Genomic DNA, 22,441 nt, shown 5'->3' with positions numbered 1-22,441 from the left:
CTGCAGGAGAATTTGTATAAATACCCCCTCCCCAAAAAAAGTGGGGGGAAAAAATTGTAATTATGTGATATCAAGTGGTGTTAGGTGTGTGTACCCCAGTGGGGGGCACAGTCTGCACAGACCGGATCAAAAAAATGTAAACGTCTCTTCCATATTACAAATGATTTCCTAAAAGGGTCCTTTTAAAAGAATCTATTCCGGGACTTGTGTATGGCTGGATATTGTTTAAGGTCCATTTAAGGGATCTTCTCATGGACTGTGATGGGGACCAACTCTCATATAGACAATGTTGGTCGGCCACTCCATATGGCTAGTGGCATTTAAATTCCTTTGGACTGTAGCATGAAACTAATCCACATGTGAACGGTGTAATGTCCATGAGGGTGTCCTTCAATAAAGTGTGTGATATGACCAAACCCATATGAGCAGCATGGAACCAGAGTGAATTATAGCATATATATCAGGCATAATGGGAAAACTCCCAGGGAAAGGTGCCCTAACCCTTCTCACGTATAGCATTCATCTAGCTTATAGCATGGCACCTTATGCTCTCCCTTTGTTGGCAGCTAGGTTAACACAGAAGAAATCCTCCAACTGTGCGTTATGAAGTTCAGAATTGCCCAGTGTGGGACCTGTCAGTTTAGATCAGAAAAGAGGTTCAAAGCCATACAGCCCTCAAGTAGAAAAAATGTACTTGGCCACCCATGTGGGTCTTGAAAAGTCCAAGCTGTTTATTATAGCAGGTGGTGGTCTATAGGTCCATGTCCTGAGAAGCCAAAGTCCCTTAGATCAGTGGTTCTCACCCTCAGTCCTCAAGTACCCCCAACAGGCCATGTTTTGGGAATTTCTTTTAAATAAAATAGCTGTCCAAAATACCAAGCCATTGACTCTAATTTAAAGCACCTGTGCAAGATAACGGAAGACCTGTAAACATGGCCTGTTGGGGGTACTTGAGAACTGAGGTTGAGAACCACTGCCTTAGATGAATGGGGGAGGGAGTCTCCCAGAAGTTGGCATCATGGGAGCAAGGCTGGAAGCCTGACCAGTTTTGCAGATTTACGCCAGGTGCTTCAGAGGCAATTTTTATATTTTAATTTTTTGGACCATTTCTTCTGTCTTGAGGACACATTTTATCCTTTTTTTATCATGTATTTTTTTGCAATTTCTTGGCCTTCCTTTTCCTAATAACTAACTTTCCATTTGGCTAACACAAAAACGCTCAAGCCTGAAAATGCCTGAAAAACGCAAGTACAAACATGCATAAAAAAGACGGCTTGAGGGCCTTCTCACACTTTCCAAATACAGCACAGGCGCAGCGCCTGTGGTTTTCATGTGGGCTGCCGACCGTTTCCCATAGACTGCTATTATGTTGTGCGTTTTCTAAAAGTGCACCAAAGATGCATCGTGCAGGACTTTTGGTGTGCTTTTTAAAATGTACCAAAAACACAGGACATAATAGAAGTCTATGGGAAATCATGGGTAACCCACAATAAAACCACAGGTACATTGCTGCACCCACACGGTGGCCAAACATCAGTTTGAAAGTGGCTCAGGTACCCTTCCCTACCCACCTAAAAAAAATAAAGTTTTGGCTATACATACACTTTACCTTTTTGTAGCAGTTTTGTCATAATTAGATATTCACTGGTCTTTACAAATCCTAAACTAGACTGACTTGCTGCCGAATTCTACATTAATGTGATTACTGCCGATCTAAGTTTAGTTCTTTGTTGATTGTGTAGGCCCCGGCTTGGTATACAGAGGCAGCTCATTAGCCTTGCTAGTGTATTTTCTTCTGCAATGTCTATTATGAGTGTTCAGCATGTGGTACATTGTGTTCCCATCCGCAGTGCCATAGACTAAGCTGGATTTGCTAGCTCCTATTATTTTGGTCTTGTTGAACCTTGTGTGGGTGGACATAGCATAGTCATAAAAGTATGCTTTGCATCCTGGAAACTGACTTATTCTAACATCACTAAAGTAATTAGCTTTTCTATTCCTACTCTATTTATGATTTTCTAGAAGTGATATATAAAGTCAGGTTATTTTTATTTAGCTGACTCGCTTCCATTGAGAAAACATGATTAATATTACCTGTGCTTCTGCTGATAGTTTACAACCCTAATAATATAAAAGCACATTTGAGAAGTTTTCAGCCGCACTTGATTTCCATTTAATGGTGTCGGTGACTATACTTGGCACATAATTGCTCTTAACAGTTTTTTCGCCATTAATAGTGACAAGGTACCTGCACTTCAGACCTGTTACCTTAGTAACGTTTTAAGATGGGGTCGCTTTAAAGTAAAACTGACCTATCACCAAGCTTAAATTTCAAATAAATGCTGTCTCTACAAAGTAGAAAGTAAACACTTGCTTCTTTATGCACAACATTGACAATAAATCTCTTGCTTAAAGTGGTTATAAAGGTTTTTTTTTTTCACCTTTTTAATGCATTCTATGCATTAAAATGTTACTAAACCCAAAACCGTAAAATAAGTCTGTATATGCAGTAAAGCATGCTTGTTATACTCGCTGTGAAACCTAAGGGGTAATCCTGTGCATTGTGTAGAAAGGTTGTTTGATCCTGTCTTCTCTGATCCTCCCCTTCTTCCACTTTCCCCAATCCATCTATCCATCACAAAGCCTTGGGGACACATGCTCAGTTTGGTGTGTATTGCTAGAGCGTATTTTTTTTTTTTTTTTTTTTTCTTGGGAGGGTGCATGTTATCAGCACAGGGTAGCCTCATAGGACAGTCAGAGCAGAATGAAAACTTGTCCTACAAGTTTTAACCAGACATTGATAGAAGTCATAAAACTGCCATATACTGCTGATGAGAAAAGGTACTATTTAGCCCATGTTCTGTGTACTGTGGGAGACCAGATATAGTGAATGCAGAGTCCTGGGTTTAGTAACCCTGGTTCGCCTCTTCTCGGAACCTGACAAGAGGCGGATCAGGTTACTCTGTGCAAAACCACTGCACAGAGCAGGTAAGAATAACATGTTTGTTATTTTATAGAAAAAAGGCTCTAACAATACACGCCACACCAAACTGAACCTGTGCCCCCAAGGCTTTGTACTGTCAGCTGATGGATTTTTAGTTCACACACATTGCAATATTGTCAACTGAGTCAAAGTAATCCTTCTATGTCCAGTCTGCAAATGCTACTGTGGACACAATATCAACATGGGGAAAACGGACACAAAGTGAGGGAGAGCTACAAAGTTTAGGTTTGGCCACTGACCTGCAATGCAACAGAAACAAGAACAAGGATGACATTGTCAGGAACTACCACCTCCCAGCCACATACAACTCCTTGGGTTTCTGGGGACCGAAAACCATCCCTTGAAGACTGCTGTATGTCTTCTCCTCCTCTCTCCTCCCTCTCCTCCTCCTCCCTCTCCTTCCTCCTCCCTCTCCTTCCTCCGTGTTTGGCAGCCATACAGGAATGTTATCTGCATAATAGGGGCCCTGTGAGGAAAGGAAGTCCTCCTCTTCTTCCTGCTGTTCTGTCTCAAGTGCCCTGTCCATGATTCCACGAAGCGTGTGCTCCAGCAGGAAGACTAGGGGGACAGTGTCACTGATGCATGCATTGTCGCGGCTCACCATCCTTGTGGCCTCCTCAAATGGTGACAGGACAGTGCATGCATCTTCTTCTTTTTTTGCTGTTTTTTTCAGTCCCATGCGCAAGAAATGTCTTCTGGGCAGAAGGTTCAAAGAAATGGAAAAAAAAAAACCCCAAAAACTGAAAACAAACAAATCACATTCACGCAACATTTGTTCAACTGCAAGGTTGACAAAATAAACTTTACTCAGCAACAAGCATGTCCCGTCCCTGGTCGGTTGAAATTTCAGTACATTATTTTGGTCTACACCAATGACAATACGGGTGATTATTAAGGTAAAAGTCTCCTCACAGGCATATAACCCCATGGTGCCCTGCGGAAATCGGTTGAAGATATAAACACCAGCCGCCTGTTTTTGTCCCACAGACAGCAGTTGCCATGGACTCCCACTTTTCCACCTGGGCCGCCAAAAATAAACCGAAAACGAACCATTGTCTGTAAAAGTGTGCCGTTGAAAATATAAAATGTCCTTTGTTTTTGCGTCCACCCCTGTGTGTCTGTTGCGGCTTATTGTGTCTATGCACACCGATCACTGTTCTATAATTTTTTAATTTTTTTTTTCAGTCAAGGAATAACTTCCTACATCCCATGCGCAAGCGGTTTGATCGTCTGATGTTGAATTTGGTGTCTCGGCACTTTTGGAAAACGTAAATCTCCTGGAACGTTGGACTTGCGGATTTTGGCACAGGAGAGGTGGATCCAAGTATTGCACTTGTTACACTTGATCATCGGCTGACCGGCGAATGGCTTCATGCAAAAGCATGTGACGAGGTGCCAGGATTCGTCATCTGAATCCACCATGATGTCCTCATCATTGCCTGTGCTGTCTTCATCCCGGAACACCACCTGCTTTCCCTGTCGTATGACCGTTCGTTTCCCCAGGTTCATCTCTGTGTACTCAGTCTTTATCTCATCCATGTCTTTAGAGACCAAAGTCATGGATGCACTGTCCATACTGTTATTACAGCATTGGCTCCTCCATCTCGTGCGGTGGGATGTGGCATGAGGTCTCCTGGATAGGGGTTCTCCGGCTCCAGTTTTGTGACGTTTTGAGGTACTCCTCCTCCTTTACCATTTGCTGTTCTTTCTTCTTCAGCTTTTTCCTTTTCTTGATTTTGTCAAGCTTTTTCCGGTCCAGGAGGAAACTGCCAAACTTGGAGCGTTTCATAATGGAAGGATAGGAGCGTTCATGTTTCAGCTCTCCAAAATTTCTTTGTTTTTTTGATTGGGAGAGCCTCTGTGCTCGGGAAGTCTTGGAACCTGGAGTCCCAGCTGTTGCTGTCCACGGTACTTTCTGTGCTGTTTGGAGGGCTGGACCCAGCTCGGAGTGGAGTCTCCTCTTTGGGGTACAGTATGTAGCTGGCATAGGCCAAGACAAACGTACAGAACTTACTGAGATCCTCCTCCGCTGGTAGTTCGGCGTCCCGTCTTCTGAATCAAAAGTTAAGGTTGATGCGGTATCCATGGCTGGAAGGGAGAGGTCTTTGGGGGGCTCAGAGATCCAGGGGGGACCCCTCCTTTGTAAAAAGAATCTTGACGGGGGGTGATCCAAAAAAGGTGGCCGGTTGGGTTGATCACTCCTTGATCTCTATGCGTGCATCTTTTATCAGTAGCCACTGGCGTGGTGGAAAGAAGCCAAGCTCCCCTGAGCCTGTCCTTGTGCCATACTCACACAGGTACTCATTGATGGCCCTCTGCTGTGTGTGCAGCTGCTGCAGCAGTTCCAGTGTTGAGTTTCACCTGGTGGACATGTCACAAATGAGGCGGTTGGTGGGCAGGTTGAATTCCCTTTGAATGTCAGCCAGACAAGCACTGGCATTGTACGATGGCTGTAAATGGCCACAGACTTTTCTGGCCTGCCTCAGAAGATCTTGCAAGCCTGGGTACCTGTTTTAAAAAATGCTGCACCACCAAATTCAGGACATGTGTTAAGTGTGCCTGTCGGAGGGCCGAGAGAAGGTTGGTGCCATTTTTGTTGCGTACAACCTCTGAGCATGTCCCTGCAGAGATGACAGAATCTCTGCCCCAGTGTGGCCCCTCTCCCCTAGACAGACCAACTGAAGCACTTTTGGCCTGACTGCTTGCGTAGCCCCTTGAACGCTTTGGGAGCACTGCTGGTTCAGAGGACAATTCAGCAGAAGAGGCCATAGAGGAAGAAAAAGAGGAGAGGGTGGAGAATCACTACCAGCTTTTTGGAGGCGTGGTGGCGGAACAAGCTCTAGCACTGAATCCTGTTCTGCATCCTTTCCAGCTGCCAGCAAAGTTACCCAGTGTGCCATGAAGGAAATGTAACATCCCTGACCATGCCTACCGGACCATGAGTCAGCAATGTGAACCTTGCTGCTGATCACTCTGTCCAACGAGGCCAAAACATTGCCTTCTACATGACGGTACAGAGCTGGAATGGCCTTATGTGAAAAGAAATTTCTTTTTGGAACCTGCCGCTGTGGTACAGCACATTCCGCAAATTCATGAAAGGGGGCAGAGTCTACCAGATGAAAAGACAGTAGTTGTAGTGCTAGCAATTTGGCCAAGCTAGCATTTAGACGCTGAGCGTTTGGATGGCTGGGACAGTTTTTTTGTTTTGTTTTTGTTTTGTTTTGTTTGTTTTTTTTATATACGGTTCAGAAACTGGGGTATCGAAATTTGCCTGCTGAAATCAACAGGTGGTGTACTGCTAGATGATTGGGTGCAAGTACCTGTGGCACCCATTGCTATACCATCATTTCTCTCAGTGGAGGTTTTTGAGAAGACTTGAGGTTAAGTAGGGGGGAGAGATCCCAGATGAGGAGCAAGGAGAAGTCTGCATTTTTTTTTTTTTATGATGTCTTTCAGGTGCTGTTGCCAACGGACTACATGGCAGGTCATCATATGTCTTGTCAAGCATGTGGTGCCCAAGCCGCTGGTGTTCTGGCCACACTTGACCTGCTTCAGACAGAGATTGCAAACAGCAACAATGAGGTCTGCTGCACATGTGTTGAAAAAAGCCCACACCAATGAACTTTTGGAAGTCAGCGGGGAGTCAGCAGCGCCCTGCACCTGTGGAGCTTTGTGGTGTGATGCAATAGGGTGGCTGCCCTTAAGCCTGCCCCTGGAGGACATCCTGCCTTGTTGGAGTTGTGCCTTCTGCTCACTTTCCTCCCCTGTTCTCTCAGGCACCCACGTACAGTCAGTGACCTCATCCCCCTCCTTGCTCATCACTTGGCAGTATGCTGCAGCTGGGGGAACTTGACTGCTAGTTTTTTGTCCTTCTGGGGCACTCCCTCTCTCTAGGCTCACAATACTCCCCCCTTCAACCTGGGAGCCAACATCGGAGCATTCAAATTGCTGTGCATTCTCCAGCAGCATGTAACCGACACTATGATCAGGTGACTCCTCCATGCATGATGGTGGGGCTACGGAAGGAGTAGCTGTGGACAAGAAGCTGGTGGAATAGGCCGCTTTGGCAGCTGCAGTGGAAGGCAAACTAGTATGAGCCTGGGTGAGAGGATGAGGATGGCTTAGTTATCCACTCCACCAACTCTTCTGCATGTTGTGACTCAATAACACGGCCTGTAGTGGAAAAAAAAGAACACGCGTGCCCTGCCTGAAGACAGTGCACCATGTCCGCAACCACCATTTTTCACTGTAGATGCAGCTGGCCTGTGAGCGTCTCTCTCTCCTTGTTGGCCTTTCGGGCATGATGGGGATTTTTTGGGGGATTTTTATTATAGAGTGTGGGAAGGGAATATAGTGCTTGGGTGCAATACTTGTGCTTGATGCACTATAAACCGTTTTACTAGTGTTTTTTTATTTTTTATTTTTTTAATAAAGAAAAAAGGGTGCAGTAATTGGAGAATTTTTTTTCGCTGCTGCTGCAAAAAACTAAAATAATATAAATGTAAAAAAAAATTAAAGGGCAAAAAAACAAAAACAAAAAAGTGGTGACGCAGAAGGAAGACCACCTGCGACTCAGAAGAAGGAACAGCAATTATGGAAAAATTTTTGCTTGCTGCTGTTGGGAAAAAAAAAATTGAAAGGCCAAAAAAAAAAAAAAAGTAACCACTGCAGACGCAGACAGAGAAACTCCTGCGATGCAGAAGTGGGGACAGCACTTATGCCCAAATATTCTTAGTGCTGCTGCGCCACCGGAAAAAATAAATTTTGATCTCGCAGTGCATTATGGGGTGCTCCGCGGCGGGAGAATGTCCCGCAGGCACCCCATATGTTAGTTTGTTCTACGAACAAACGAACAGCTGATGTTCGACTCGAACATCAAGCCCATCTCCTGCTGACCTTCACACCATTACAGGACATAACAGTGACTAGGAATTTGTTGGAAGGAACCCCTGGAGAGACTTCAACAAGGGGGATCTTCGCAGAGGTGTTCTATGGCACGGGTGGCAAGATAAATATTCAGTCTTCTTTATATGAACATATTGTATTTCATTTTGGTTTGGTGACGGCGCCTCTTTTTAATCCAACATCTACTTTTTTCAGAATATGTATTAAGCAGTTGGCCATCAATCTAGCATTGGTCATAACTGTATTGTCTGTGAATGCTTCTGCAGTTTTGTATGGAGCTTTGGAGTAATACGGACAGCTTTATGGTGATAATATAGATAACTGTGTAACACTGTACCATGTTCTTACATCAAGTGGTTGCTGGGGTTAATAACTCTTTCGATCAGCCATTCTCAACCAAAGTTCTTTGGAACTCCAGGGTTCCTTAAAAAGTTGCAAGGTGTTCCTTAAGCTGTGGCTGATTGACCTTACATCCGATGGTACGTACATAGCTCCTGGACTAATTTTGTTTGGCAAAACCAGCAGCATGACACGAATGGTCTTTTTAGCTGTAAGGGTAGCATTCTGACCACCACTGAAAGTTGGGCATTCTTCTCAATCACTCTCGATAAGTTGGTTTTACCAAGAGTTTCCCAAAATCTGAAAATTCTTTTGAAGGGTTCCTCTGGGGTTAAAATGTATAGAAAGGCTGCTCTAGAATGTAGTCTGACAGAGATAGAAGCAGTATGACTCACAATTTTCCTGTGCTGTTGGTGGGATTAGCAGTGCATTTGTCATTTATCTGAATTCATCCTTTTTGCTGCTTTGAAATGATGGATTCATTTAAAACCACAGCCTTAAGCTAGGTACCCTGCGTTTTAAATTGCTGCTTGGGAGTGACAGAATACCCATTTTTTATTAGTAGACTGTTTTTATTCTCTGTATTTGAGTTAAAAATAACAGCACAGAATATTTTAACCTTTGGCATCATTTTTAGAAGCCGTTTCATTCAGTGATTTCAATAGTCTGTGCGTTTTTTTTTTTAATGCACTGATAATCTTGTTCATCCTGGCATGACTTTTTCCTCACCCTTTTAATCTCATTATGCAAGACACATAATAAAAACATGCCCTTTTTTGGTCTGTTTTTGTAGCTTTTGTCCTGATGATGATGCATGTAGCACTATATTTTGCCTTTCGAGTACCTTGAGCAAAACAACAAGCCACAATGATAAAGAATACCACTTGAGTTGTAGAAAATTAAGTACTACATATATGAAAAAAACTATAAAATTTAATAGAGCATCAAAAAAAATATACATCATTATTAGAACAAATTGTTATATAAATAAATTGAAATATAGCAGTAAAAATTATTATATATGTGGTTATTGTGGTGTCTCAGAAAACAGATTTACAGTTTAGATATTTTTCAAAACAAACAGTGCGTAACAATCTAATCCCGTGCCAGATTGCACTACTGTAGCTAAATTCCATGCACAATTAGTTTGCCACTACCCAAAGCGTGTGTGATAAGCAGTCCACTCAGCCGTAAGATCATCCAAGTGGAAGTCTTAAGACACAGGTTGTTCTTGTATGTACAGTATCTCACAAAAGTGAGTACACTCCTCACATTTTTATTATATCTTTTCATGTGACAACACTGAAGAAATGACACTTTGTTACAATGTAAAGTAGTGAGTGTACAGCTTGTATAACAGTGTCAATTTGCTGTCCCCTCAAAAAAACTCAACACCCAGCCATTACTGTCTAAAAGTGAGTACACCCCTAAGTGAAAATGTCCAAATTGGGACCAATTAGCCATTTTCCCTTCCCTGTGTCATGTTACGTGTTTAGTGTTACAAGGTCTTGGGTGTGAATGGGGTGCAGGTGTATTAAATTTAGTGTTATCGCTCTCTCTCTCTCTCATTCTGGTCACTGGAAGTTCAACATGGCACCTCATGGCAAAGAACTCTCTGAGTTCTCAGAATTGTTGCTTTACATAAAGATGGCCTAGGCCATAAGAAGATTGCCAAGACCCTGAAACTGAGCTGCAGCACGGTGGGCAAGACCATACAGCGGTTTAACAGGACAGGTTTCACTCAGAACAGGCTCGCCATGGTTGACCAAAGAAGTTGAGTGCGCGTGCTCAGCGTCCTATCCAGAGGTTGTCTTTGGGAAATAGACGTGTGAGTGCTGCCAGCATTGCTGCAGAGGTTGAAGGGGTGGGGGGTCAGCCTGTCGGTGCTCAGACCATACGCCGCACACTGCATCAGATTGGTTTGCATGGCTGTCATTGAGGGAACCATGAATGCCAACATGCACTCTGACATACTGAAGCAGAGCATGATCCCCTCCCTTCGAAGGGCAGCATTCCAACATAACGACCCCAAACACACCTCCAAGATGACCACTGCCTTGCTAAAGAAGCTGAAAGTAAAGGTGATGGACTGGCCAAGCATGTCTCCAGACCTATACCCTAATGAGCATCTGTGATGCATCCTCAAACAGAAGGAGAGGTCTCTAACATCCACCAGCTCCGTGATGTCATCATGGAGGAGTGGAAGAGGACTCCAGTGGCAACCTGTGAAGCTCTGGTGAACTCCATGCCCAAGAGGGTTAAGGCTAGCAAATAATAGTGGCCACACAAATTTGTTTCATCTCTGTGTATCATCTGGGGCTGTTCACTTCACTGGGTATATGTGAGGATTTACATTCACTTTAGGATATCCCTCTAAACGTTCTAATGTGCATGAACACATGGGATAACATTGAGATGCTTTTACAGGCAAAACTGAAAACTCCTGTAGACGCAGCGATTTTTAAGCCCAGTGTGCATGGACCCTCAAAAGCCGATATACAGTATATTAAACCCATCAGGCCCATTCACACCAAATGCAATGTGTTACCACACAAACTGGAGAGTGCAAAATCTGCTGCAGCTCTGCATAAAAACCAATATACTTCCAGGTTTTTTGTCAAAGCTTAATTGAACAAGCTGGAGTTAGAAGCTAATTGGCTACCATGCACCAGGTTTTGCACTCTCCAGTTTTAGTAAATCAACCCTAATGTGCTTTGATTTACTAGGAAATGCACAGAAGGGTGACATCACTATCACGCTTGTGTCCCGAGGTTTGCATGAGTGCAAGCATGTCTGCATGCCCAGTTAATGTGATTCCTTAGTTATATGTCTAGGTGTTAACCATATTTACCCACAAATTTTCCTCGTCCCCTCTTGAGCATGCCCCAGCATTATTTTGTTTTTTTCTTTGTTCACTCTTTTTTAGTCTGTGCCATTAATATTATGAAAGACAGAATATTTAAATTCTTGTATATGCCTACACATGTATGATTCTCTTTACTTCCCAACTCCAGCTAAACCTTGTTTTAGGGGTTGATTCCTAAATGTTTTCAGCCAAGATTCACACAGCTTCTAATGAACTCCTATGTAAAAATGGGTGAATCTCTGGTGAATCCTGGATGTGAGAACATTGATAAATAGACCTTAGTTTTAAATTAAATGAGGAAAGTATAACTGTCACTTTTTTAATTTAAAATCTGTAAAGTCAGTGCTCAGTGGAAGGAAGAAGGCAGCTAGCAACAAGGTTACTATGCCAAAACCTTTCTGGTATAGTTGAATGAGTAAAGTGCAGCACCTATAGCAATATAAATTATCAAAAAATTACACCAAAATAAATATAAGGGCTATAAAAATTAATCAAAATTGTGAATCGATTATGTGCAGCGTACAGTTCCTTTTATTATATTTATACATTTTGGTGTAATTATTTGATAAATTTATATTGCTAAAGGCGCTGCACTTTATTTATTCACTTTTTTTTTTTCTTTGCAGTTTTTTCCTCGCTTCCAGTGGATGGAGAAAGTTAGACAAACTCTCTCTCAGATTGGGGGCACAGACGCAATAATACAAAGTACAGTTGTAGATTTTCCAAATCCCATCTATAACAAAAAAAAAAATTCTACATTATGCAGAAAATGTTTTCGATGCAACAGATATAAGCATATTAATAAGCCACCAATCTGCAAAAATGAACCCAATTCCATCAACTTGACATTACTGCAATTCTACATTTTCTATGCAGTATTCTGAATTTATCAGGCTGAGTTATGTCCTGAAATGGCTCTTTGTCCCGGTTTATTTCTTTGACCTCCTGGTGTTTTGCCAGTTCATTATAATTCATATTCCCAATATACAATTCTCCCAGAGTCGTCTTTTGGATAAGATAACATTCAGTAGACAAGCAGCAGCTCTATTAGTGGTATGCCTTGAAGCGGTGCTGCAATCAGTATATAAGGCTGCTATGAGCAGTTTATTATAATAAACCACTGAAGATATTTTCTTGAAAATAGCAACTCTAGTTTTTATGCCTTTTGCTCATAATTGTGTGAGAATGGCTGTTGCTTTTAATTTAATTTTTGCATTTTGAAAGCATCAGTCTCATTAGCGTGAATAGTAGCTTTGAATGTTTTATCTGGACTGCAGGATCTATGAGAGATTAACAATTAATATAACAATAATGAAGCTTCATGCTCAGCTAAACAAGGTTATGATGCTGGTCCCTTCAGCTGGGAAAGACTTGAGTCATTTAAGCATAATGTACTTGTAGAGAATGAGATCAGCCTTACTTGGTGTACAGATGGACAATCCACTCGGCTTGTCATGATTTTATTAAAGCGCTAGTAGAATAGTCCAGAAATTATCAGTGTCAGTCTATAAATGTTTTAATGTAGCCTAGGTTCTCTGATCTCCTCTGTAAATCACAAATGAAGCACTATAGTTTAGTGTTGAGTGGGTTTCAAGGGAGCCATATCTTTTAGGCTGACAATTGCTGCTGATATACCAGTAAGCTGTCAAAGAATTCTTATGGATTGTTGGATTGTTTAACCACTTCAGCCCCGGAAGGTTTTACCCCCTTCCTGACCAGACAATTTTTTGCGATACTGAGATGATGTCCCTTTTTTTTTTTTCCCACAAATAAAGCTTTCTTTTGGTGGTATTTGATTTGATTTGATTTTTTATTATTTTTTGCGCTATATATAAAAAAAGACTGACAATTTTGAAAAAAAAAATTACTTTCTGCTATAAGACACATCCAATAAAAATATAAAAAATCAAATTTCTTCATCAATTAAGGCCAATATGTATTCTGCTACATATTTTTGTGAAAAAAAATTACAATAAGCGTTTTATTGATTGGTTTGCACAAAAGTTATAGCATCTACAAACGATGGGATAGATTTATGGACTTATTTATTATTGTTTTTACTAGTAATGGCAGCAATCAGCGATTTTTAGCCAGGCTGCGACATTGTGGCAGACAAATCTGACACACTCGGTGACACTTTTTGGGGACAAGTGACACCAATACAGTGATCAGTGCTAAAAAAAATGCACTGTCACTGTAAATGACACAATAACATTGGGGCAATTAAAGGGTTAAGTGTGCTCCTAGGGAATGCTTTCTAGATGGCAAAGGGGGGGGGATGCTGTGACTGAAGGAAAACCGAGATCCGTGTTTCTGCAGAAACACAAGATCTCCATCTTGCTCCCTCACAGAACTGTGGTCTGCCTTGTCTACATAGGAAGACTGCCATTCTTCCTCTCCTGTGAACGATCGGCGGGACCCAGTGATTGGCTCCCGCTGTGTCCATTCACAGCAGGAGCGGGGCTCCGACGGCACGTGTGTTCCAGAGCCGAGGAGAGGAATCTTGTACAGGTACGTGATTTTGCGCTTAAGGGCCACCCTGCTGCAGTATATGTACGTGGGGCTGTCCTTAAGCAGTTAAAATGAAAGCTAAAACAGTGGGGGGTTTTTTTCTTCCTAATTTGTTAGAATCAAATATTTCACATGCCACTCCAGACAGTCACATCTGGCATGGCTTGTCTTCACCGGAGCAATCAATATGTGTGCTGCAGCTCGAGATGCTGTGCCTAGCACCAAACATGTCAGGATAGGATCTATTCCTGCTGGCTATGTTAATCAAGTAAGAATATACTTTTGCATCTCCAGTGTGCGCTGTTGCTGGAACAGCATTGTTATCTATTATAAGAACAAATATAATAAAATACTGCGCCAACCCAAAGTGTATAAGCAGCCAACACAACAATGAGACTAATTGTAAATAAAGTGAGTAAAAAGTGTAGCGCTAGGGGTATGCCAGGTGAGTAAACCTAGCAAGCAAATGTATATTTTAAATTCTGCGGAGACTAGTAATATGAAAAAATACTATCTCATAATAGACAGCACAACATATGAGTGTCACACAGTAATTATACATGGCAGACCTCGTGCAATGATGAGTCGCAAGCACAAAGAATTGCTAGCAAAAGTGAGGTGATATAAGTGACTGGTAAGAATCACAGTATCATGTGCAAATATTCAAATGAATAAAACAAAAACATCACATCAACAGTATCATGTGCAAATGTTCAAACAAAACAAAAATCAGACATCCAAGGTGAATTTAATGCCCTGAATGATCACACAATCCTGTGTAAATGTTTAGGAAAGGCAGGCCCATGTGTAACCAAAAAACATATGGAACAACAAGTGTAATATTACTTCCAATTGTATTTGAGACTGCAAACGTGATAGTCCATACAGTTAAGGTATCCAAAGTGGGCTGTGGCATATGAGGAAAACGCACTGCTGCTACAGATATCTAACAGTCTCTAAGATGAATACAATGACCAGTGGATAGATACACCCAGGAATGCCTTCACCCTCCAGGAATGGGGAAGAGAAAGAGGTACTCTTACCCGAAGTAGAGGACCCAACTCACCATACGGCGGTGGATATATCAAGCGTAAAGCCGGTGATATAGGATCAGGTTTCCAGGGTAGACCATTTAATCCCCTCCTCTATAAGCCAGTAAGAACTCCAAGAGACCAGTGGAAATGGGAATAATTCCAAACCATAGATGGTTCCGAGCACGGTACTCCGAGATATATCCCCTCCAGATGGTAATATTATGTAAGGTTCAAAAAAAGAAAAAAAGCCTCCACATAGTGTAAAATCCGGATGATGGAATTTATTGATATTTAAAAATATTCAAACAAATGAATATTAGGTAAAAACAGTTCAATTGAACAATGAACAGCGCAGTTTGAGGTGGCTAGAGTCAGAGTATTAATCCTACGCGTTTCATCCGCAAAGACTTCAACCGGGGTGTCTATTATGAGAATATTTTTTCACCTTTTATCTATTACAAGTAATGTAATCTTTCAACTGTCCCAGATGTGTGTTTTGGCTGTGTAGACTTTTCAGAACACCCTTATTACAATACTTCACCTATGTTTGGAAACATTCACAGGTGCTCTTTACATCTTTGTGACTGAGGGATCTTGGGTGGTTTCCTGTGAATAAAAATCCAACCTGAATGCTAATGGACTCAAGAACTTTTAGTAGATCAGATTTTCGACCGTTTTTGATCCAAGCAACAATAATGATCATTAAGCCACTAGAATAGACTTCCCCTTAGATCAGTGGTCTCCAAACTGTAGCAAGATGTGGCCCTTTGCTTGCCTTTATCAGGCCCTTGGAGCACTATTCCACCAATGCTGGAGCACCATTCCCTCCACTGACACCATCAATGGGGCACTATTCCTCCCATTGACAACAATGATGGGGCACTGATGCCGAGGCATTTTCTATTCCCACTGCCCAGCCCCCTTTTAATCCTGAAGCACACTAAAATGGCGCTTTGCTTAGAAAGTATGGAGACCCCTGCCTTAGAATGTGATTTATGGTTAGGTGCTACTTGTTTGTTCAGCTAGGCTTAAGGAGAGAGACAGCTGCCAATTTGAGAGCTGGGCCACAACTTAAACAGTAGGAGAATGCCAAATAAGCCTAGTTGAAGTAACCCAGCTACAGTTCAGATAAGTTGGGAAGATCCAAAATGGATTTTTAAAAGAGAAGTATGAAATTATTTTTTTCTTTAAGAATCATACTTGCCTAGGTGGATGCAGCATCGGTCCAATTCTGCATCTGTCCCCCGCCGACTCCAAGACTGAGAACCAAGCAATCAAACACCACCAATCGCTCATTTCTCGTAGCTCCCTGAACAGAGTACTGGTGACTGTCAGTCACTGGCTCCCTGCTCTGCCCCTCCACACTCACTGGAGGCGCTGGGCAGTAGGGGTGCAACGGATCAAAAAACCCACGGTTCGGATCGTTCCTCGGATCAGGAGTCACGGTTCGGATCATTTTCGGATCAAAAAAAAAATCTCCCCCACTGTAATATCCACGTCATCTCCCCCACTGTAATTTCCACGTCATCTCCCCCATTGTAATATCCACGTCATCTCCCCCATTGTAATATCCACGTCATATCCCCCATTGTAATATCCACGTCATCTCCCCCATTGTAATATCCACGTCATCTCCCCCACTGTAATATATCCACGTCATCTCCCCCACTGTAATATATCCACGTCATCTCCCCCACTGTAATATATCCACGTCATCTCCCCCATTGTAATATCCACGTCATCTCCCCCACTGTAATATCCACGTCATCTCCCCCACTGTAATATCCACGTCATCTCCCCCACTGTAATATATCCACGTCATCTCCCCCACTGTAATATATCCACGTCATCTCCCCCACTGTAATATCCACGTCATCTCCCCCACTGTAATATCCACGTCATCTCCCCCACTGTAATATCCACGTCATCTCCCCCACTGTAATATATCCAGTCCACATGTCCCCCACTGTAATATAGCCACATATCCCCAATGTTATATCCAAAATCTTCCCCACTGAAGTGCTGTAATATCCACAGACTCCTCACTGTATACATTATGAGATGAGTATTATTAAAACTAGTGCTGTTAGTCTTACCTTACAGTTAAGAATAGAAGCCTCCAAGCCAGCCGCCGGACCCACGCGTTGAGGGCGGGGTGATGACGTCAGCGCGCAGCGCCGCCAGGTGTACCAAGATGGCTGTGGCTCCGGAGCTAGGCCGAAGCCGCGGCCTTTCCTAAGACCCGAGGCCGCGGATCGCGGGTGTGCCGATCCAAACAAGTTTACCCATTCGGATCACGGATCCGTAACGATCCGTTGCACCCCTACTGAGCAGTGGGGGGCAGCCAACTCAGGGTCTCAGCGACTCACTGAGAGGCTGAGCCATGCTGTTCCAGGCATGTGGGTGGATCCCAACCATATGGTCGCAATCTTTCCAAAGCCTTTACCAGCTCTGTGTCGTTAGCCAAGAGTGGTCTTTAGCCCACTGTCTGCTGAAAATGGGTCACAGGAGTGCTGAACGAATTGCACTCCTGTGCTCCATAAGAGAAGTACATCCAAATGAGCTTTGGCTGTACTTCTATAAAAGGTATACATTTAACACAGATGATGTCACTTTGCATCTGTAAAGTTAAAGGAGATATATGGTCACAGTTTACACTTTCATCTTATAACATTAGCCTTGTAACAACAATACATTTACAAACAGTAGTATTTTTTGACCATCCAATATAAGCTTATTTGAAAAATCTCCATTCATGTTGTGAGTGCTGCCTGTCTGCTGGCCATCTCTTTCCACAACTTCCTGGATTTCCTGCATATTTTTCTCCTCTTGTTTACTAGAGGTGCATTGAATGGAAATTTTGGTACCAAAACTGATAATGCAGGATGGTACAATGAAAAATCTGGACAGCCGCACTCCGGATTGGGATAATAAAAGTAAAATCTTCTTTATTGAAAAAATGACATAGTTTAAAATCCGTACATTGCTCTGTTGGAATGATGCAGCATAACCGCTAACACGTTTCACGCTCCCATTGAGCGCTTACTCATAGCTATAGGCATAGCCTGATGAAGGAGCACGCATGCTCCGAACGCGAAGCACCGCCCGCCTCACCCCGCTCCCGGAAGTGAAGACGCAGGTCAGCACGGCGCTCCACGGAGGATCCATGACCGACATCCTGGCCGCCCGGAGGCTCTGAGGACCCTCGGCACCACTGGAACAGCTACCAGGACCCAGGTTACAGGACTCGCATCCCAGGAACCCCTCCACTGGCCCGTGACACCCACATCCCCCGAGAGCACGGGGATGAAACTACTTTACATGCTGGTTTTTAGCAACTCAAATGTGAGTGTTTTTATCTATTGTAATAAATATTTTTAACATACATGCTGCACTTAGAGGGCGCCGTCCTTCTTTCTTTTTTATTTGTTCCAGAGCTTCTTCTAGCTTTTATAGACTGGCTGCCTTCCATTTATTCAGCATCATTTTATCCTTACATGGACTAATACCCGAACTTGTTGTGAAACATTAACTACCACCATCAAGTTCCCCCAACCCACCCCCTTCCTCCCACCATTTTTAGTTATATGTACTCGGCTACCTCCATTGTGCGCCATATTAACCCCTTGATCGTTTTTTTTATGTACGGATTTTAAACTATGTAATTTTTTCAATAAAGAAGATTTTACTTTTTATTATCCCAATCCGGAGTGCGGTTGTCCAGATTTTTCATTGTACCTAAACTATTGGAATAGCAACTGCCAGCACCTGGAGCTCTCACAATCATTTACCTAGCGGAGGACGGGAAATTTGAACCCAGTTACCTAGAGCGGTGGTTACCAATCTGATAATGCAGGATGCACTTGGCCGAAAACCTAAAATGACCGTTTTTAAAATTTTTGGACATGCGATTTTACCGCGATTTTGTGTTTTGTTTTTTTTTTTTTACACTGTATATAGCTGGTTGCTAAGGAGGGGGCCGGCCGCCACGTCCTTAACAACCAATGAATCATTAGCTGTCAGCTAAATGGAAAAAAAAAAAGAATTGCCGGCTAAAAAAAAAAATTGTGAAAAAAAAACAGCATGAGGACCCTCCCACGCCAAATTTTTAAAAAAAAATGGTGTGGGGGTCTCCCCCAAAATCCATACCAGACTCTTATCCGAGCATGCAGCCTGGAAGGCCAGGAAAGGGAGGGGACAGGCAAGCACGGCCCCCCCCAACCATACCATGCCCTCAACATGGGGGGCATGGGTGCTTTGGGGCACCACCCGGGGCATGATGTGTCCGTGATGTCACAATGGCCATGCCCCCATCATTATCTAAGAAAATACTTGACATCAGCGCGGACAGATCAGCGGACGCAGCATCGGAGGAGAGTCATCGGCGGCGGCAGAGGAAGAAGAACACCGGAAAGAGAAGACAGAAGAAAAAAAAGCTGAAGAAGAAGCAGCGGGAGAAGGAGAAGCCCGGAGGAGGAAGATGTGGGAGAAGATGCAGGAAGACCGGAGGAAGAAGCGCTTGGTCCCCTGGCCCCCTCCTTAGCAACCAGCTATATACAGTGTAAAAAAAAAAAAATGCAAATCGTGGCAACATCACGGTAAAAACGTGGTACTTGCGTTTTGGATGCGGGTCCATTGAAGTCCATTACATGCAAAATGCTGCATTTTGCGGGAAAAAAGTCCCTGACCCTTTCCAAAAGCGCAGAGGCACAAAATGCATTGATGTGAACATGTTCCATAGGAACCCATGTTAAAACATTTCCCTGCATTTCTGCAAAATGCATCAAACGCATTAGTGTGAATAGAGCCTTACTGCCCAGGCCAATTTTCAGCTTTGCACGGTCATGCAACACTGTACCCAAACAAAATATTTTATTTTATAATTTTTTTTCCCACAAATAGAGCTTTCTTTTGGTGGTATTTAATCTCCACTGGGTTTTTTATTTTTTGCTAAACGACAAAAAAAAAATTTTCTTTTTGTTTGTTTCTTTTATAAAATTTTGTATATACATACGTTTTCTCCTTCGCTGATAAGCACTGATGAGGTGGCACTAATATGCAGTAAAGTTGTGGTAAAATCGCTGCAATTTTTGGTGCATTTCTACTGTTTACTATTGGTTTCTAAGGACTACATATCCCATGGTACCTTGCTGCCTGCCAGCAGCAATTCCTGTGCTGATTCCGCCTCCTGAAAAGCCTCCTCTCAGCACCTCTGTAGTTCAGAAGGCACGCTCTGTGAACTGTGTGACACAGCAGTGCCTACTCACAGGGCATACTGACTATGTGTCACAGAATTTAAAGTAAATGTGTGGGGATCTTCACAAATGAAGTTTACATACTTAAATATCATTCAGACTAATAGGTTAGGTTAGAAATAATTGAAATGCAATGTGGAAATTAATATGAGTTTTCATTTTGACCGTAGATACACTTAAAGTGGATGTAAACCCTCCATATACCCAGTGAAGTGAACAGCCACGGATGATACACAGGGATGAAACAATACTATATTACTATACTATTTAGAAAGTGCCCTTTGTGTTAGGATTTGTTCTCTTCCTGGTTATCATTGCAGAGAAGTCTGGGCACACAACCGAGACAGCTGATTGGAGAAAAGGCACACATCCCCTCTACACATAGGTATAGACTCTTGGCTCTCTCCATTGTATCGTTCAGGGCTCTGCTAGCCTATTTATAGCAACCTCCCCCAATTTAAAACTAAGGCTGGTTTTATCATTTGTGATGGAACATTTATCAGGCTGATAAGAGGAACGCAGCAAGAGAAAGCTGCAAGACACAGGGCTTTGGAGAGGGATAACAAAACACTGCAGATCTATGTGCCCAGCTCAAATTTCATGAATTGGGTTTACATCCACTTTAAGGTACAAAAGTACCATAGTAGCACCAGCCTGGCTGCTGGCCCACTGACTGTTCTTAGACCGTTTACTTAGTTTTCTAGTAGATTCAGAAGAATTTGATTAGATCTTTATTTTTAAAGACTGTGTTCCGGGCCAAAACTGTGCTACTTACCAGTGTAGAAGTTTGTTTAACTTCACCAGAGAAAGATCTGTACAGTTCTGCCCCAGTGCAGCCTATTTGCCATGTTGAAAGATCACTACCACTAGTATTTGAGCAATGCTCTAAAGCCACGTACACGCGAGCAGAATGTCCGACAAAGTCAGACGGAAGCTTTTCATCGTCTATTCCGATCGTGTGTGTGCCTCATCGGACTTCTTTTTTCAAAAATTCTGACAGACCTAGGAATAGAACATGTTCTAAATATTTCCGATGGAACAATTCCTATTGGGAAAACCGCTCGTCTGTATGCTGTTCCGACTGACCAAAAACGACGCTTGCTCTGAAGCAAGTACGAGACAGAAGCTATTGGCTACTGGCTATTGAACTTCCTTTTTCTAGTCCCGTCGTATGTGCTGTACGTCACCGTGTTCTGGACGGTCGGACTTTGGGTTGACCTTGTGTAGACAAGACCACTTAAATGGAATTCCGTCAGAGTTCCGTCAGAGAAACTTTCGGAGTTTATTCTGACGGCAAAAACGGTCGCGTGTACACGGCATTACACTTGTTCCTGTGTATGAACCAGCTAGAAATGCTGTGTATATATTTGCCCTTTTGTTAGCTTGTTTTTTTTTTTCCTCTTGGAATTGTGTTTGTATATAAAATGAGACCAGTGAAACTGCAGTTTACATAGTGTCTTGATAGAACTCTATCAGTTATGTTGTCGTGAGAGGAATATTACAGCACAGACTATTGCAACTGGCCTATTAAATAAGCAAGCAAAAACCACCAAGAGAATAGTACACTATGTACCCTCAGAAGCTATAGAGTGGAATGCTGTGGATGGATTGCCTGAAGATGGTTGCCGACTAATGGGCAGCGTTTGTCTTCCCAAGATGGTGTCTAACTATGCTGGAAGGTGTGGATCTTGGCTTCAGTGAAGTGTGTCAGATGTTGTGTTTCTGGATTTTCAATGAGATGTGTAAAAAAAATTCCTGTAGATGATGGCCGTGAGTGTTGTGTATCCCCTTCCTGTTTACCTTACTTTGCTATAAATGAAATGCAAATAATACAACTCCTCCTAAAACCACCCAGAGAGTGTGTTTTGGTATTTACCTATACCTCATTAGTGCATCAGGTTACTGATCAATTATGTGTTTTATAAAAGCAGTAGCTTACTTGACCACCAAGTGGCACTCTGAGACGAGAAATGTCTATCTTGAGTTTATCTGTGAAATCTAAATCTTTTGCTTTTGTAGAATTTATTATTTTGGGTGTAGCATCATTTAAATGGAATAACATAACTACAAATAGGTGGAGTTTTATACATTGAAATATTGATAATAAGCTTAAAGAAATAAAAATAATTAGCATATTGTAAATGACTATTTGCGTATAGCTACATTATAACACACATATTTCTAACCATGGTGATTACTAATAAGAAAAGACCTGTAAAATACTAAAGCCTGGTACACACTACAGTTTCTTTTTCAAAAACTGACAGCTCCTGTCGGGAGCCGCTGTACTAACCATGCAAGGTTAGTCCAGCAATCTCCCCCACTGAGCTGTTGTGTTCTGACAAGGAGATGGGACCCCCCACCAGAGTTTGGCCGGCTTCTGTCAGGCCAATATATATATTTTTTTTTTAAAATCACCGCTTTACATATAGTGGATGAATGCAATTCAGAAAATGGTATGTTCGTCGCTTTACAGACTCAGAAAAGACAGATTCCATGTAATGTTATTAAACCCAAATATACTCTG

General features: G+C 42.5%; 1 protein-coding gene and 1 pseudogene across 1 annotated transcript in view; one reads left to right on the top strand and one right to left on the bottom strand.

The window, feature by feature from the left end:
• The window catches only part of LOC141127358 (electroneutral sodium bicarbonate exchanger 1), a 297,513-nt gene that overhangs the window by 122,670 nt on the left and 152,402 nt on the right, over positions 1-22,441 (top strand). The gene's annotated exons all lie outside the window — the stretch shown is intronic.
• Positions 3,924-5,090, bottom strand: LOC141129833 (PHD finger protein 13 pseudogene; annotated as a pseudogene).

The sequence above is a fragment of the Aquarana catesbeiana genome, linkage group LG02, assembly GCF_042186555.1.
Source record: "Aquarana catesbeiana isolate 2022-GZ linkage group LG02, ASM4218655v1, whole genome shotgun sequence".
NCBI lineage: Eukaryota > Metazoa > Chordata > Amphibia > Anura > Ranidae > Aquarana > Aquarana catesbeiana.
Note: the sequence above shows the minus strand (reverse complement) of the source record. Positions and strands in the feature narration are given on the sequence as shown.